The 18,233-nt window shown below is 35.0% G+C and overlaps 1 long non-coding RNA gene across 1 annotated transcript in view; it reads right to left on the bottom strand.

Moving 5' to 3' along the window:
* LOC140150724 (uncharacterized) overlaps positions 1–14,018 on the bottom strand; it is a 410,742-nt gene extending 396,724 nt beyond the window's left edge. The window contains exon 1 of the long non-coding RNA XR_011858836.1: positions 13,902–14,018. This is a non-coding gene — a long non-coding RNA (uncharacterized lncRNA). The remainder of the gene's footprint in view (positions 1–13,901) is intronic.
* Positions 14,019–18,233: the final 4,215 nt, after the last annotated feature.

The raw sequence follows: 18,233 nt of genomic DNA, 5'->3' as shown, positions 1-18,233 counted from the left end.
CCAAAAAGGCTTCCAAAGATCTAGAATTGTTGTATATTTTGGTTACTGCTGAATGCTTGCAGCAGCAAAAGTATAGTACTTGTTTGCCATATATTTTTGTTTGATCCAATGTAACAAATAATAAGGGTTGTAGGTTATTTTTTCACTCTTGTTTCCATTCTCTTTCTCAGTGGCCTAGATTTCTTTTTGACATTGGAAGGATAGAAAATCAGTGAAGTAGAATGAATAGGTTGCTCCCAAAATAACTTACCTAGGACAAATCCACACACAAATTTGGCCATTTTGAAGCTAAAATGGCCAAATGTGAACACACCCACACACCCTAGGATATATGCATATGATCTTGCTCCATCTCTCATGTTTTCATGCTCTCTTTTTCACTCGCATCTTTCTGTCATCTCTCACTCTCATTCATTCATTCATTCATTCATTCATATTTTATTTCCATAAAAATCAAAGACATTACAAAAAAATATATAAAACACGGTACATATGGAGGAAAAGGCTGGAAGACCAAAAAGGTCTGAAAGTTAGCCTTTCCCTGAAATCAAATGAAATTAACAAAATAAATCAACATTACATAACATAACCAAAAGACAAGGGAAGGGGAGGGGGGGGTGGGTGCTCACGAAAAAGATTAATTATATTTAGAGATCAGTTTTGTTTTGAATTGATTACGGAAATGTTTAACAGATTTTGAAGCTTTCAGATTTTTATCTAAAGAATTCCAAAGAATGGGACCTCTTATGCGTATAGCATGATCAGAAAAGACTTTCTTATTTTTGGTTAGATTTAGGTCATTTACATATCGTGTCTTGTAGTTATGTATGTCAGAACGTTTGGTAAAATAATTATCAAATGAACAGGGCAGCTCATTTATAGAGTGCCTGTACATGAATGTACCTAATTCCAGTGTGTACATATCTTCAACTTTTAATATGTTATAATTAGCAAACAATGGCACTGTGTGGTCTCTATAGTGAACGTTTGCCACCGTTCTAAAAGCCCATTTTTGAATTTTTACAATTTTATTTAAGTAAGTTTTACATGTATTTCCCCATAAAAGTACTCCATAATTCAAATAAGGCAATATTAACGTACAATAAAGTGTAAATAAAATACGACTTGGAACAAAATGTTTCAATTTATTCATGACACCGACATTTCTTGAAATTGTTCTAGATACGCAATCTATGTGACATTTCCAAGTGAGACATTCGTCTATTAGTACACCAAGGAATTTAGTTTGATGCACTCTTTCTAAAGCCGTGTGATCTAGTGTGATTTGCAGGTCTTGATTCATCGATGTCATTTTGGGTGTGCCAAGTATCATGTAATTTGTTTTGGTAGCATTAATTGACAATTTATTAGCTTTAAACCAATTGCTTACTTCCTTTAACTCTTCATTAACAAGGTTTGTCTGGCGTTCTACGTTTTTATGGGAGTATAAAATGGTGGTATCATCTGCAAAAGGACTAATTCGAGTACTTTAGATGCATTAGTTATATCATTAACATAGAGTATAAATAGAAGTGGCCCCAGGATTGATCCTTGTGGAACACCACATATAATATCGTCTCATCTTTCTGTCTATCTTGATCTCCATCTTTCTCTTCCCCTCTCTTTCTCTCTCTCTCTCTCTCTCTCTTTTCTCTCTCTTGCATCTCTATCCACCCCATGAATGAGCTCCAATTCTCTCTCCCTCTCACTGTCTCTCTCCTTCTCCCCAAGAGATAAATCTCTGTTCTGACACAAATGGTAATATTGACAGTAAAATAAATTATTTTTCATAACGATGATAGGAAAAATTGAAATATGAGTCGTCGTCACATGTTTTAAAGTCTGTGTCAAAACAAGTTGAGAGGCAGGTGCTGTAAATTTGAGTTGATGGCACTTTTAAAACAAAAGCCACTCCGACTACTAATCATTCATAATCCAGAGCCCATGCTTTTGAAATATGATATAAGAAACACTATATTACTACCAGAAACCGTCATACCGACCACACCCGGCAATTCAAAAGCCCACTCTACCATTAATTGCGTGTCACAAAAACCTAAAAGATGAAACACTATATCTCCATCATCACTTGTCATCGGTACAACAAACAAAAGAACGGTGATGAAGTATAAGGTTAATTAATTGTAATCATACATGATTAAGATCAAGCCAATAGCAATGTGTATGAGACTAACGAAGCACTTCATTTACGATGTATTGTGTGACAGTATCTTTCATTATAGAGCGTGAGGGGGAAAATATTATTTTGATGTCATCATACAAGAAATCTGTGCATTGGGTTATTCCAGTTGAAATCCATACACCCCTGATGGAAGATATGACTTTAATCTCCCACACAAGGAGTGTGAATATCAAATGGGGTTATCTGAATGGATGATTTCATTTGAAATCTACTCTCCCTGTGTAGGAGATTTTAGGACATTTAGATCCAATCATGGGTGATAAGAACTTAAATTAAAGCAAAATCATAGGTTGTTGAACTGGTTACGCATCATTATTCTGAGGACCTTTATTCCGAAGGCTCATTATTCTGAAGGCTCATTATTCCAAAGTTGCATTACTCATTTACAACAAGCTTTGTTATTCCAAAGGGCCAATACTCCAAATTTAGAACAAGGCAGTTACTCTGAAGGGTCATTGCTACAAATTTGAGAGTGATGACCCTTCGGAGGAATAAACCTAGTTGAAAATTCAGAGTAATGACCCTTCAGAATAGCGGTCTTTCGGAATAACAATTTGTTCCTGTTCAGCTGCCAAGTGGAAATTCTCTTATAATATATTGTAGTTTTTTAGTTTTCTTTAGGGTGCGAAACCGCAAAAAGATATGAATTAAAGACTCTTTTCCACAGCACACACCTGTACCAGTATTCAAAACCTTTGCTTTGCCCATGTCAAGTACAGTTTTGAAGCAAAAAACTAAGATTTTTTGACAAATTTTGGAATTGGAAATTGACATTACCATATTTGGAATCTGCTTGAAAAATGCATTCAAATGAGTGCAAACATGCCTAGTATTGGTTCAGAAATTCTTGAAATATACCTTAAATTTGGTATCAAAATTCAGAAATAAATTCTAAAACTATGGCCATACCCAAAGTATTAATTCAAATGTGACTAACATTACTAAGCATGTTCTGGATTACTTCTTGAGCATCTTGGCAAATAATGTGCGGAAATTCAACCATTACGGGATGCGAGATGAATATCAATTCTATTAACAAATCAAGACTTGAATGATCTAGTTTATCCTCCGTTTATTACCCTTGATCTTTTAGATCAGGTGTGTAGAGCTATAACATTATTTCTTCAATAATTAGCACTGGAAGAAATTTGTGTTATGGGATTGCTATCTACTGAAGATAGCAGCATCTGATAGTGATTACATAACTGTACAACTACTCCCTTCAGCAATTCTCTGATCTAGTTTATTCCCGGTTTATTAACCTTGAGAGTTATAACATTACTTCTTCAATAATTACCACTGGAAGAAATGTGTATTGAGGGATTACTATCTACTGCAGATAGCAGTATCTGATAGTGATTACATGAACAATTACTCCCTTCAGCAATTCTCAGAATAAAAACTGTTCAAACTTCCTATCAACGTTTTATCTTCTGTATATTCCTCTTTGATTCCGTCGTACCAGTAGAATTATTATGTCTTACATGTTGCACTGTTAACAATTGAAACAATGTGTCAATATTTTCATGGTTCTGACTCTATTTAGATAGGTGCATGGAGTGAGACTTCGTATGTTTGCAAACAGTGAACTATCATTCCCCTGTGTGTGTCAAGCACAGATCTTGTAACCCACTCTTGTGTGTCAAACACAGGTGACTTTTTTTTCTTGCTAAAACATTGCGTGCAGATGCAACTCTTTAAAAGTCGTTACTAATGCTACTGGTAAGGTTCTTAATAAAAGAAGACTGATTGGAACTACTGGAACAAGACTAGGCATGATTGTACCCATTTCAGATAGATTTTGACTTTATTCTCAAAATTATTGAATGTTTTATTTGTTATTACAGAATTTGCTGTATCTGTCAACTTTATTATCACATAGAAGGTTTTGATTTGTCCCCAGTCATCACATTCCTCAGGTGCTGTGTTCAAACACATACTGTTAGTAAAGACAATAAATTGAACTTGCTCATTGAGAATGATGTTAACTTTAGTCTACCTCCAATAGACCAAAGTTCCATTATAATACTTTGATACAGGAAAAGTACTTGAACTTTGTATGCAGAGAGGAGTATATAATACATTATACCGTATATAGACAAGTATTACTACTGCATTTGCTACTAGTTCGAAGGACGAGTCTGGATGAACGAGTGAATTCAACAGGTCTGTAAACATCAGGAGTCTGTCTGTCTGAGTGGACAGAACACTTGACCGTCCCCGCATACCATGTTACTTTTCAAGTGGTTTTGGCGTCGTTTTCATCTTTTAGCAACTGTATATACATGGGATATCCAAATTCGGTGTTCATTTATGTGCATACGTGGGAAGGTATTAGGTAAATTATTCAGAAATGAATCAAAATGTATGCTGTAATATGAATTTGAATTTGGTCTTGTACTGTGTCGATGTTTGTGAATATTTATAGGGTGTAATGTAGACAAGTCAGTTATTCTAGTTTTCTCAATGTTTTTTTGTTGGTTGTACTGTATTTTAACTCCATTTGGATAAATGAATTTGTCATAAACTGACATTTCAGTTCAATTTGAAGTATATTTTGTTGTCCTTTTTTGTCTTATTGAAATATTTATTGCTCACATTAATAACATTTTATTCTAATAACCATGAAAGGATAACTTAACCTATTCCAGTTTTTGTAAAATAGAGCATATAAAATATTTTATAAAACCGTGATCAAGTACAAACATTACCAGTCATGGTAAGGTGAAATTGTTATTCAAACAAACAAGACAACCAGAATAACTAGGTCTTGTCATGATTTTGCACATGATCCTTTCACATACCAAATCATTATTATTAACACTCCTCATCCTCATTTAGTGACATGATCTGGTCCATGGGGCCAAAGGCGGTAAATTTGAAATTGAGATAAGGCAAAAATATAGAGTAAAAAACAATAAAATAGATAAGAAAATTGACTTTACAAAACTTCAGAAGTCTATATAACCAAGTGTAACAGACCTTTGGTGGTTTCAGTATAATGATAGCCTAATGTTCGTATAAGGTAATAATTATAGTAACTCAGTTTTCAAAAATGCCTCCTTTGGCCCAAATAGCAGATCATGTCACATTTATGTTTCACATAACATATCCATATGACTCAAAACATCAAAGTCGGTCACAAAATCACTGCAGATTTTACTTCCTTTCATAACAGCATTACACTTGTGTGCACTTGCATACATCTGAATGTGCAATGAGTATTCACACCTGCAACAAAATTTAAATAATTGTAAATTAAGCACAAGATTGCATGCAATCAAACCAAACACCTGAATAATTGTTATATAACCCTTTCCTTCAATATTAATGTAGAGATCGGTTGGTAAGAGTAAAAAATACCAATAAATCTTGAAAATTTGTATAATTTTCATCTTCATATTTGTAATCTATATGAAAATTGCATCCATTTGAATACAAACATGCCTAGTATTGGTGCAATAATTCTTGAGTTAGACCTCGTTATTTTAACAAGAAACTTGGAATCAGTAGATTGGGCATGCTAAATTAGGAGTCACTGTAAGTAGGTCATATAGATGTAATATGACTCAGATGGGACACAGTGCTGTCTGGCAAAGTAGTAAATCAGTGATCACAGTCTAAGATGTGTCTGTCACAAATCATCAGGTACTTCAATCAAACTCTCCTTGGAGGGACACACAGGCATACAGTTTGCACTGGTTCCACTTCTCCTATATCTGTATTAAAGAGGAGAGGAATCTTGATTCTATTACTGCATTGCATGCTAGCCATAGACATGTTTCCCCAAATAAAAAGTTTTAAGATATTTTCAATTATCAAGTGCTGTCTCAAGAACCACTGAACTAATACTAGGCTTGTTTGTACTCATTTTATTTCATTTTTCATGCTGATTTCAAATATGGTTATTAAAATGTACAATTCTGGAATTTTGTATTTTTAAAGAAAATTGGGAACTTAGCATCTACAGTTGACACCCACGTGGAGAGTGTTAATAATACTGCCATACTTTTTATGAAATCAAATTTTAATTGCTTAAATTGGTACTTTTATTATGTTTCTTACCTTACATATTCTAGAAGTATTAAAATCCAATTTAAAATACAGACAACAGGGAAAAGGAATATGGAAAGAAATGAAAAACTAAAACAACCAGAGTATGAATATTTCATATTTCAGACTATTTTTATCTCCAAACATTTGCAAAGCATTAAGAAGTCAGAGCCGCACCTTACAAAAGATCAACAAACTTTTTGACTGCGCACCCATGAAATCTTTATCACTTGTTAGGAATTCTCATTGTGGAAGCCTCTCTACTTATTCATCGAAATTGTAGTGATAGGGTTATTGTTTTTGTTTGTTTGTTTGTTTGTTTGTTTGTTCTCTTCCCAGGGGGTCACTCCTATTTTGTTTAGGGTGCTTTTCAGAAGTTGATTATCGCAAACGGTGTCAGGCCACAATTTGTGGCCTGACACCGTCTGCGATAATCAACTTCTGAAAAGCACCCTAAACAAGGATTTAACCCTTGGCTAAAACGATACCCTAAACAGGTAACACACATCTGTTTTCACACCCTAAGCAGGAATTGCATCAAATATCATACACTAAAGAAGGATATCTGAGTAAAACCACATGCTTTTTGAAGATTATTTCGCCTTTCATATTTATCTCTCCATCTGTCCAATTTACATACCCTTTCCGTGTATTAGCACATTCCAATTTTGCTACCCTTTTTTCCAATTTTTCATGTTTTTGACACCCTAAACACGATACACACGTATCGTGCCTACCCACAAAAAACTACCCTTTTACACGTTTTTATTATCGCGGATAGTGTACAGGTCACAATGGCAGTGACTCCCCAAGGTTCTCTTTTTATTCTATTATTCTAAACAAAAATGTGCATTAAATTTAGAAATTAACAAAACAACATTTCAAAACAGCCTGTAATAATTTTCTACAAAAGTAAATAAATGGATATAAAGCAGATTTATATAGCATAATTACAAAAGATTATTGAGCTTTACACTTACAGAAAGGGTACATATCATGTAAAACTTGAAGAAGTATTATAGGTAACTTAAAAAAATAAGTTGACTTGCCCTTATCGACTGACCCAAAAATCTGAAGAAAAAAAACAGTCACGTTTTTTAACTGCAGAATAAACGCATAAAATTGTCAATTATTCACAAATTCTGACTCGTTTTCTGCATTTTTGTAGTTAATTTTGGCAGCGTAAACATATAGACCCCGTTAGTTAAGTTGTGTATGTGTATAAGTTGTCAAAGGGTTATTCACAACGCGGGATTAAACATGGCATCACATGACAGCCATGAAATGTGGGACAGAAATTGTGTCCAGTCATGTTTCCTGCATTGTTTTGAATCACATTTTCCGTAATATTTTTGATAAATACTTGCCTGAAGATGTTGAGCTCCAGAAAGTTTCCAGCAGAAATTGCAAAAAAAACGACCGCCCGATCCAGGTGTTGGCACCTAAAGGGCAAGTCAACTATTTTTTTAGCCTTATTGTTGTCTCACCTACAGGTCTCACCTATAACATAGAGTAAAACTTGATGCAGCTTTGAGATGGGTAATAACAAGCTTGTAAAAGATTCATTTGGCACAGTTACTTGCTGTATACATAACACACTTTTCTGATCACACATGTATACTCTATTTAACTAGATTGGTCCATTATTCATGACAGAATTTATTATCACATAGATGGATGTTTGATGTAAGTCATGTAAGGTAGGGCATACTGGTATTAAACAGGATAATAGCATGCTTAAACGATAAAAATATGGTACAAAGTGTTTTTAAAAATTATATAATTTTAAATAGTTTTTTTTTTTTCTAATTAGAAAAAAGGATATCTAAAATATCATTTGTTGATGATGTCGGCCAAGCCAGGATTTTTTCTGTCTGAATAGAGCTTTTATTTTAAAGGTGACAGTCAATTTGCTGGGGCATGCCAAAATTCACCTGATCCAATTTCTATACATTGAGTTATAGACATTTGAAGAGACATAGGGAAAATTGCACAAACTAGGATTTTCTCTACTTATGTAAATCACCATATCTTTGGATGAAGATGCTTTAATGCTCTGTGTGCTAGCCTCTATAAAAAAAAGTCCAAGTTCTGAGATATTTCAAAATATCAAGAGCTATTTTAAAACCACTGAACCAATACTAGGTTTGTTTGTACTCATTTTAATGCATTTTTATGCTGATTCCAAATATGGTCATTTAAAATTATGCAATTTTTGAATTTAAAAAAATGAAACTTGTCTACAGGTGACACCTGCATGGAGAGAGTTAAATGGGGTGGGATAGAAGCCATTATGTTACATAATTATTCTGCTTGCTACTGGCATATGTGTTGGATCACCAATGAAAACCCTATATTTTATATTTTTTCTTTGGATTGTAACATGTATTGAGATACATATTGTATTTTGGTGTGATTTTGATAAGACAATAACAAAACTATCAACTTCTTTTTGCTTCTGCTGATGAAGTAATTGTTACTCAACCATATGATATCGAACCATTGATTACGCCAACAATGCCGTCAAAAATGCAATCTGCGCCACTTTAAGTACCAGATAACATCTAAATCTCCTTTTAAAGAGAATATGACTGAATTATCAAACAATCCACGGTACCAGCTGTCTGTCCTATTCATTTCAAGATGACCATCAAGATCATTATCTGTAAGATTGCTGAATTTGGCACTTATCAATGATGTCATATCTTTCTTGACAACCAATTCTGTGATTCAAAGAAATCTTAGTTCAGAAATGCAGTTGCAAATTTTTGCACATTTTGGCATCTGGAAGCCAAGCTAAAAAGAATAGTTTATGTGTGGTTTTTATTTGATAAAGATATGAAATTTGGACAATATTGAAACATTTTTCAACCGTGTACTTGCAAAAATATTGTTGAATTCTATTTTGATAACCGTGTTATTTCAAATGTTTTATACACTGGGCTATATTCCACACAGGGGTGTAGATTTCAAATGGATTCACCTGGGGGAGTCTCTCATATAGGTAACCCCATTTTTTCACACTCTCTGTGTGGAAGATTAAGGGGCAAGATACCCTTTGGCTCAAAACGCTGTGACAAAATTGACCAAAAGTTGTAATGTAATGTGCGTCTTCCTTTGACCCAGTTTTAACCAATAACTGTCCTAATTTTGGCCTATTTCACCATTGCAATTGCACATTTTGCGCTCTTGTTCCTGTAAGTCATTTTGAAGCTTTTTGAGTAGCAGGTCAGTGAAATGTTATGGTAATTTTGCCCCCTGGCTCAGTGCCTCATGTATGTATGCCCCTGCTCTTACTCACAGGTTGAAATCCTAAGGTAAGTAAATGTATTTTGATTAATACAAAGCACTAGCTGATGAACCACATAGGAAATACTAGCAATGTTTGTACTCATAGGAATGACATTAATTTCATATGAAGAATATCTCAATATTTACACTATTACACTTTTCAAAGAAAAGGTTGTGAAGTTTGGACCATGTTATGAATACAAAATATGGAGGTATAGTACTAGTTACCCTCCATGTCAAAACAGGTTAGGAGTCAGTCTGGTTATATTTATCACAGAAGTGTGTCAAGAAGTGTTGCTTACCTCATAACCATCCTATATTCTTGTCTATTGGGCTATTCCACTTGAAACCCATACACCCCCTATGGAAGACATGACCTTGATCTCCCACACAGAGAGTGTGAATTTTAAGTTGGTTTACCCAAATGGGTGACTCCATTTAACATCTACACTCCCTGTGTGGGAGATTAAGGTCATGTCTTTTACAAGGGGTGTATGGATTTCAACTGGAATAGGCCATTCTTTTTTCTAAAAATATGACATTATGTAGTCTGGAAGCGTATTTTGATGTGACAAACAGGACTTTTATAGGATGGGGTGTCATTATGTGTTTTATTTAAGAAATAAAGGGTAATGCATGATCCTTTACACGAAAATAATGTGTCTAAGGCAGTAAAAACGTAAATAATGGGTGAGGCGCAGCCAAACCCATTATTTAAACGATTTTACTGCAGAGGACACATTATTTGCGTGTAAAGGATAATGCTGCACCCTTTACTTCTATTCTATTACCACAAAATAGTGCGTTTAAAGAGAAAATATCACATTTTTTGCCCAAATATTTCAAGTTGTTTACCTCAAGGTGTAGCGCCTACACGTAGCCAAAGCGTATGCACATTCCAATAACACAAACTAACATTCCATTCTCCCTATAAGCAGGTATGCACATACAATAACACACCCTGGCATTCCATTCTCCCCTACATAAGCAGGTGTGCTGTGCGCTTTGCTGTGCTTGCTGTGATGATATAAGAACATAAAGTTCGTTGCCCTTGACACTTTATCGCTAATTAATGGTCTGTCACGTGACGCGTTCCAACAAATCACAGTGCGCGATTTTGAATAATGGGTCGTGGGGGTAATAGAATTATTAATACTGCACTATGGCTTAGTAAAGAATATCATAAAATTGTTAAGATGACTGGATCTGATAAATATTGGATAAACATGATAAAAGTATCTTGTTCTTCTTTAATTTTTCTTTGGCTGGTCCATAAAAAGATTTGGGTGTGCTCACTGTCCACTTGAACCCCTTTCCATGCCATGGCTATGTAACAATTAACTTGCTGACCTAATCCCTGAATGTCTTCACTAAGGCAAGTCTAAAGTATGAAGAGATGTGACATCCAAATGAGTCTTTTTTTTTCACAACAAATCCCTTGGCATGTGGATGGGCTTCTCATAGAACATCCTTAGACATGGGCCCATGCTTTGGAAAAAGTGTCAAATATGGAGTAGTTTTTAGAGCAAATCCTTAGACATGGGTGCATGTTTGTCAACAACAAAAAACACCATAGAAAAAGCTTATCAGGTCATGTAACTTGGGATCAATATCCCAATCACATGATCAGATTCACTGAAAAATGTCAAGTACCAGCAACCTATCCGTGCTGAAGAAGTGATGCACAGATGAGCCACAAATTGAAATACACCCTAAAAGAGCAAACTTTTGCCATTTTTTGAAAGAAAATTACATATAGAAATAAAGTTTTAAAGTCCGGCAGCAGACCCTGTCACACATATGCGGTGGGTGGGTGGGTTTAGTGTGTAAAAATAATAAGTTTTTTAAAACTGCAATCCTACCATATTAAATTATGCAACAATAAAATAAAAATTTTAAACATCATTATTAAAATAATCTTTTACACAACCTGCACTGTATATAAAAGGATTTTTACCAAGTATTTATTCATTATTCATAGCAGACCATCCAATTTGAACCCTCAATCAAATAAATATTTTGAAAGAATACATTTCTTTTTGTAAATAAATCCTTAGATTTTGTAGTATTCACACCTGCAGGAAATGTTTCTATGTTTGATCTCAAAGTGTGGTTTTATTTATCCTCAAGTCAACATCACAGACTTTTGGGAAATCACTGTGAATCCATCTGCCTCTTAATGTCCCACTCCATCTATGATCAGTCCGATAAAAAAAGGCTTACTCTTACCATATAAAGGGATTTGTGACAGTGCTATTTCAAGCTAAGTGCGTTGTGGTTTGGCCAGCATGTGTGGACAACTGGACTCCTGGGGCGTCGACAATAACACAAACTCAGGCCTGGCTGCTGGTTAAATCTGACATCGCTATCTTTGCTGTCTGGAGCGTAAAAAGCTTACGAGGAAAACAAAACGAGATTATGCATTAGATGTGCGGCAAATATTGTATGGGGACAGATTAAATGATTTTAGTGTTGCATTTTTTTATTTTTTGTTTGATGGAATTTAGGATAGTGTAAATGGATTGTGATTTTTGAGATTCTTACAGAGGATTTACATAAGTGTTTTTGAAAAGTCCCAGGGTAAAATATGAAAACATGAAAAGGTGAAGGATAAAATGCATTTTTTTACATACGATCATGATGTACATCTTGCAGATTGTTTGTTTGTATACATACCCAGAACACTATTCAGAGCCATTTTGGTCATCATTAATGATGCTGCCAATTAAGATGTCCCTAAATTCACTAAAAAAGCCCAAATAGGCCTATACCCAAAAATCCTACTTTTGAAAGAAAATTCACATATAGGATCCACTTTTTCCAAACAGACTTTAAAAGTCAATTTGTTTGTGGAGGGTATTCAAGTCCACATTTTATATTCCAAATTCACACTTTGACAAAAACCACCTTTTGCCTCCATAGATATATGACACATCACTTCAAAACACTGCAATTATGGGGAAAATGCATATAAAGATAAAGGAAATATGTATGTAAAATAAATGAGGAATTCACACTTTATTTGTCATATGAAATGAAAATAATAGTGTGAGTCTGATAGCAGCATGTGTCATTTTGGACATTTCTTAAAAAGACACCTTTTTGGATATCAGCCACGTAGCTTGTGACTGGAGGATTGTAAAAACTAAATGCTGAATGATGGTGTCGCAAGCTACATCGCTGCTAATCAAGACTCTGAAAAGGGTAACTTGTTAAACAACTGTATGAGATGTTATACTTATGTAGGGTTCTGTCTTAATTAGACAGGCCTGCGGCCAGTGGCGGCGCCAGGAATGTTTGGGGGGAATTGAGAGGGCAAAGTGAATTTGGGAGGGGGGGGCATAATCAACAAATTTTGTGCAAAAAAAGTGAAATTTTTGCTAATTTTGGGTTTTTACTGGGGGAAATGGGGGGGCAAGAGTTCTGGTGGCGGCGCCACTGCCTGCGGCTCCCATCTACCCATTCTCTCCTGTCTATAGCTCTTCACTATAGTTCCACATAAGACTGCCTATCCTCTAGGGCAACCAAACAATTTTTCCTTTGCCTAATACTTCTTTAACATCTCTCATAAGTCAGGAAGACCTCGTTTGACTAGTCCAGTTCTTCTTTCTGTTCTTGATAATACTTATTATTCCTGCTACACAGTGTCTGAAAGATCAAACATATTACCTTTAATTGATGTGTCACAAGGGGAAAGAATACAAGACTTAGTTAAAATGCAATGACGATCAATTTCACTAAGTAACATTTAAAATGTACATATAAGTGGCTTTTCCTGACATTTAGTGTTCACAGACATATAACACTTATCTAATTGAAGTGTAACACTGTTAGAGGGAATATTCAACAAGCCATGTATACCTTTATGGGCCCACAAGTGGAAAACAAAGACTATAAATCTATAATAGTATATTAATGGTTCTCCAAAGTTGACCCCCCTCCCCTTCTGCACCCAAAGCCCCCTGAACACGCCACTGCTATGATACATGTAATTGAGAGTGTGTATTTGCATAAAACTATTCTGCACTTGCTTGCTTGCTTGCTTGCTTGCTTGCTTGCTTGCTTGCTTGCTTGCTTGCTTGCTTGCTTGCTTGCTGTTATAGGTGTGTGTGTTCAATTTTTTAAATGTTTATTTTTTTTTATGAAGTAGGCTAACATGGTTAATGGAATTATTATTTTGTGTATCTTTGGGTTGTTTTTCATTTGGACAAGAATATCTGCTAGCAATATACGACTGTAACAATAAACTAAGAAATTTGTAAATAAAATGTGATTTAAGAAGAAAATAATTTCAGGGAGACATGATGGTATTAGAAACAGCGTTCGAAATAGGGCCGGTCAGCCGGCCATTGGCCTGTAACTTTTTGGCCTGGCCGGTAACTTTTCTGACTGGCATCTAGTTGCCGGCCCGGCTGGCCGGTAACTTTTTAAGGTCAAGCCCGGCAGGCCTGTAACTTTTGAGGCATATTTCGAACACTGATTAGAAAGCACAGTGTTCATTCTAGTGTATTGTTGTATACATATTGAATGTAGGTGTAAAGTAAAACAATCAAGAATCAACGTTCTGATAAGATACAGGCATCTTGACAGTTGCAAATGTAAAGAAAATGTGTATGGCAAGCCATTGGGATCATCACATATTGCAACAATACATTGCTTTCATTGTTAAGGCACCCAATAGGAACAGAGCTTTTAGCAACACATTGCTTTTCAAATCAACGTTGCTTTTTGCCATTGTGGTCATTATGGATACAATGCATTGCTTTAGGCCTCCGAAGTTGAGAAATGAAAATGATGCATTGCTTTGGAAAGCAACATGTTGTTTTACAAAGCCAGCTCTATCCTTAACAATGCATTGCTTTCAAAAGCAACACATTGTCATAATATGTATAATGACTTGTGATGCAAATACTTACAGAAGCAACACATTGCCAAAGGCTCTATCCTTAACAATGCATTGCTTTTGAAAGCAACATGTTGATTTTGAAAGCAAACATTGTCGTAATATGTAATGACACCAATGGCTTGCGATACAAGTGCTTACAGAGAAATGCCTTATGAACAACAAAAAATGACCATTGCGACGGTGAACCGTGTAAGAACAAATTCTTGCGAATACAAGAAGTTGTATCACAAGCCAATGGCTTGTGTTTGCGATACAAGTGCTTACAGAGAAATGCCTTATGAACAACATAAAATGACCATTTGCGATGGCGAACCTGGTATAAAAAAAATCATGTTTATTTAAAAACTGACCACCTCACTGACTGCTGTCAGGGAATTCAATCTCACCTGTGTCGCACATGTCAAATAATGATTGAACTTAATATATGCAATGTCATACTTTGTTGTTTAAGGAAGGGGCAAATCAAACGAAAAGGGGGAGTCTTGGGAACTAAGGGTGTGCAGGTAAGGTGTTGAAATTATTCTACCCCACAACATAGGTGACCGAGTGATGAAGTGACAAACACGATGGTCTCTGGTGATTTGTGTTGTGTTGTTGTTGTGCTGAGGACATCTTTGTTAATATTTGATGACATAATATTAATCTTTGCTGTCACATCCTTGTCTTGTTAAATAACAACTTAATACAGGTGTATCTACAGAGAGTGACAGAGAGATGTTAATGAACCAGTTTCTATTTCAAAATGTAACACATGTGATGCATTAAGGGGGCACTAAAACCCCTGCCCAATTTTGTGCCTATTTTTGCATTTTTCTCAAAAATTATAGCGCATTGGGGACAAGGAAGGACTATAACTACTGCCCTGGTAATTTTATTTCAGCACAGACAACATTAGTGGAGTTACAGTCAAAAATGAGGGAAAACCAATATTTAATCAATAAATTAATAACTACTTGCTTTGAGTTGCTGAATTTTCAGTACAGTAGTTGTAGTCCTTGCCCCTATACATATCTTACTTGTCACCAATGTGCGATAATATTTGAGAAAAATGCAAAAATAGGCACAAAATTGGCCACAGGGTGTAGTACCCCCTTAAGAGATTTGAAGAGGATATGCCTTAAACTTGTCATAATGAGAGTTGTAAATAAAATTAGCAGTCTTTGAAAATAGGTGAACCACCTCAAACTCACAGAAAACTATAAAATATTGGCTACTCAGCACTAAACTTGTCATAATGAGAGTTGTAAATAAACTTTGTAGTCTTTGAAATTCTGCAAAGCATCTCAAATTCACAGAAAAATATAAAATATTGGCTACTTGGCCCTAAACTCAAAATCATGATTTTTACGCCACTTTTGGTTTAAATTTAATAATGTTTTTAGCCTTTGGGTTACTGTCATTGGTATCTAAGCCAAAATAACAAAGGAGGGGGAGATGAGGGTAAGTAAATCTTAAATATGATTGTGAATTATTTACAAAATATTTGAAGCGTCATCTATGGTAATTGAAGATAGAAAGAAATGTTTGGTGACCTGTACAAGAAACACAAAATCTGCCAACCAATATGACATATTTATAAAGCATTGGCGCTATTTGCTAGGCCACTGCATGGTATAGCCTGACGAAGGGAGAATGTGAACATGCAAATATTAAGTGTGGTCACCTACTTGCCAAATTTATGTTGAAATGCTGATGAAATGTCATAAGTGACCCATTTTTGCTTTATGCAAAGTACATTTGACCACCACCAACACCAGTCCACCATGGAGAAGATAAAGATCATATTGGACTGATTCTTGTTCCAGGCACTAAAACAAATGAGTTCGCAGACATGCTGAGGAAAAGGGGGAATGAAAATAGATCTTAATTTGAATTTAAATGGTTCGAAATTATTCACAAAATGCTGAAATTGAATGAAATTTGAAACCCACTCTAATTGATTACATTTTTATGCAAAATAGCAACTTGACCATGAAGATGACACATCCACATCCCAGGATAAGTATGTATCCATCTTGGTTCCAGGCCACTGATATTAATAGCATGATTGACAGGTGGAATGTCTAACTAAGCAAATATCTTATGGAATATGAAATCTACAAGAGGGTCTGAATAATATATAGAACAGGTTAATTATTACTTATTAGTCATATTCACTCTCCATCTTAAAGTAGGAAAATTGAGTTACAAGTATCATCCATCATGGAGAAAATTCCACCACTTTTCTCCATCTTCATTATTTCCCAGTTCAGCCCGTAAAGAAAATTGGTCTCATTAGCGTGTGCGAGAAGGTCGGTAGCTATCAATCACAAATTGGCGCTATTCTTGGAGTACCTCTGAAATTGGCTAATCATACGGCTTCCTGGTATGTGTGTGGAGGAACGGTAAAGGGAGCGAATAAACTGATGATTTATATGCAAACGGGGTAAGAAGTCAAAGCAATTGAGTAATGAATGATACAGATTGGTATGGTGCATGAGAGAATGGTAGGCAAAGTTAATGATAAATAGAAAAGATTGAAGGGGTGTTTTGTCAAATGATCATGTGTTGATTGATGGCTGTAGAAGGATATCATGAATGTCACGTCCAATGTTTATGTTTAATCATCACAGACTTGGTTTGATTAATGTGTAGCCACATGGGACCATGGGTTTCACTAGAAGGCTGACAGGCAACTAAATCTATGATGCTAAATTTTGGATTTTTTTATTGTCAATACACTTAATGTATACCATTTCAGAGAACTAAATCCAGAGTGATAATACAAGCTGTATCAAAATGATTGGTACCCACCAGTCTTCATTGATAATGGATGAGTCTGACATCAAAATTCAACATAAGATGTAAATAATTTGAAGATCAATTGTAAAACATGTCATATACTATACATTCTGGAAATTTCAAGAGTATACAATATAATAATGTATCTGGTACATGTAGAAGCAGGCTTTCCAATAAACATCCAAATTGATGGGTACCAATCATTTTGATACACCCTGTATAAGCAGCTAAAGCAACCATATTGGGGTTGAAATCAGTAAAGACAGATCTGATTATTTTGAATCGGGTTTGGCAAAGAATTTAAATATCACCGTTACACTTTTGTAGGTCTTATAGTTATTGAGTTATGATGTAAAGAGAATTAAAAAAATCCTCATAAAATGACACATATCTCAACCACAATACATTAAGCAGTTCTGGAAAGTGCATGTTTTGCATTCTACAGCCATTCAAGTCTTCAAAGCGTAATTTCATTAATCATGTAATTTAAACTATAAAGAATGATTTATTTTTTGGAGTGGAACGACCACAACTACTCCAACTTAATAATTAAAAACTGTAAATGACTCCCAATTACAGTGGTACATACTCAGTCAAATAAAGAAGTAATATTGAGCTACATACCAAAGTTATAGTTATTTCTTCAATAGGTATAGTATATTATATACTTTGCTATCTACTGATGATAGCAAATATCATAATGGTATTGCAAGATAACATTACTGTTTATTGGTGCTATCAATATACTTATGGGTCGTAGTGCACATGTTTAAATCTTTGCAAGATGTAACTAATCATCCCAATATTACCAGAAATTGTTGGAATTTGAATTTCTTGCATTGATGACAATTCTATTTAGGACCTGATCACCTGGTGAAGTTGTTTATATACTGCCCTCACATTACCTGACTCTTATCTAGTCAACCCATCATACTACTGCTTGTGCTCAACTCCTGCAGCTCAATTACTCTGATAGTCCTTACTTGTTGTCATAGACAT

The sequence above is a fragment of the Amphiura filiformis genome, chromosome 1, assembly GCF_039555335.1.
Source record: "Amphiura filiformis chromosome 1, Afil_fr2py, whole genome shotgun sequence".
In the NCBI taxonomy this organism is placed as follows: domain Eukaryota; kingdom Metazoa; phylum Echinodermata; class Ophiuroidea; order Amphilepidida; family Amphiuridae; genus Amphiura; species Amphiura filiformis.
The sequence above is the reverse complement of the archived record's forward strand: the minus strand, read 5'-3'. Positions and strand labels throughout refer to the sequence as shown.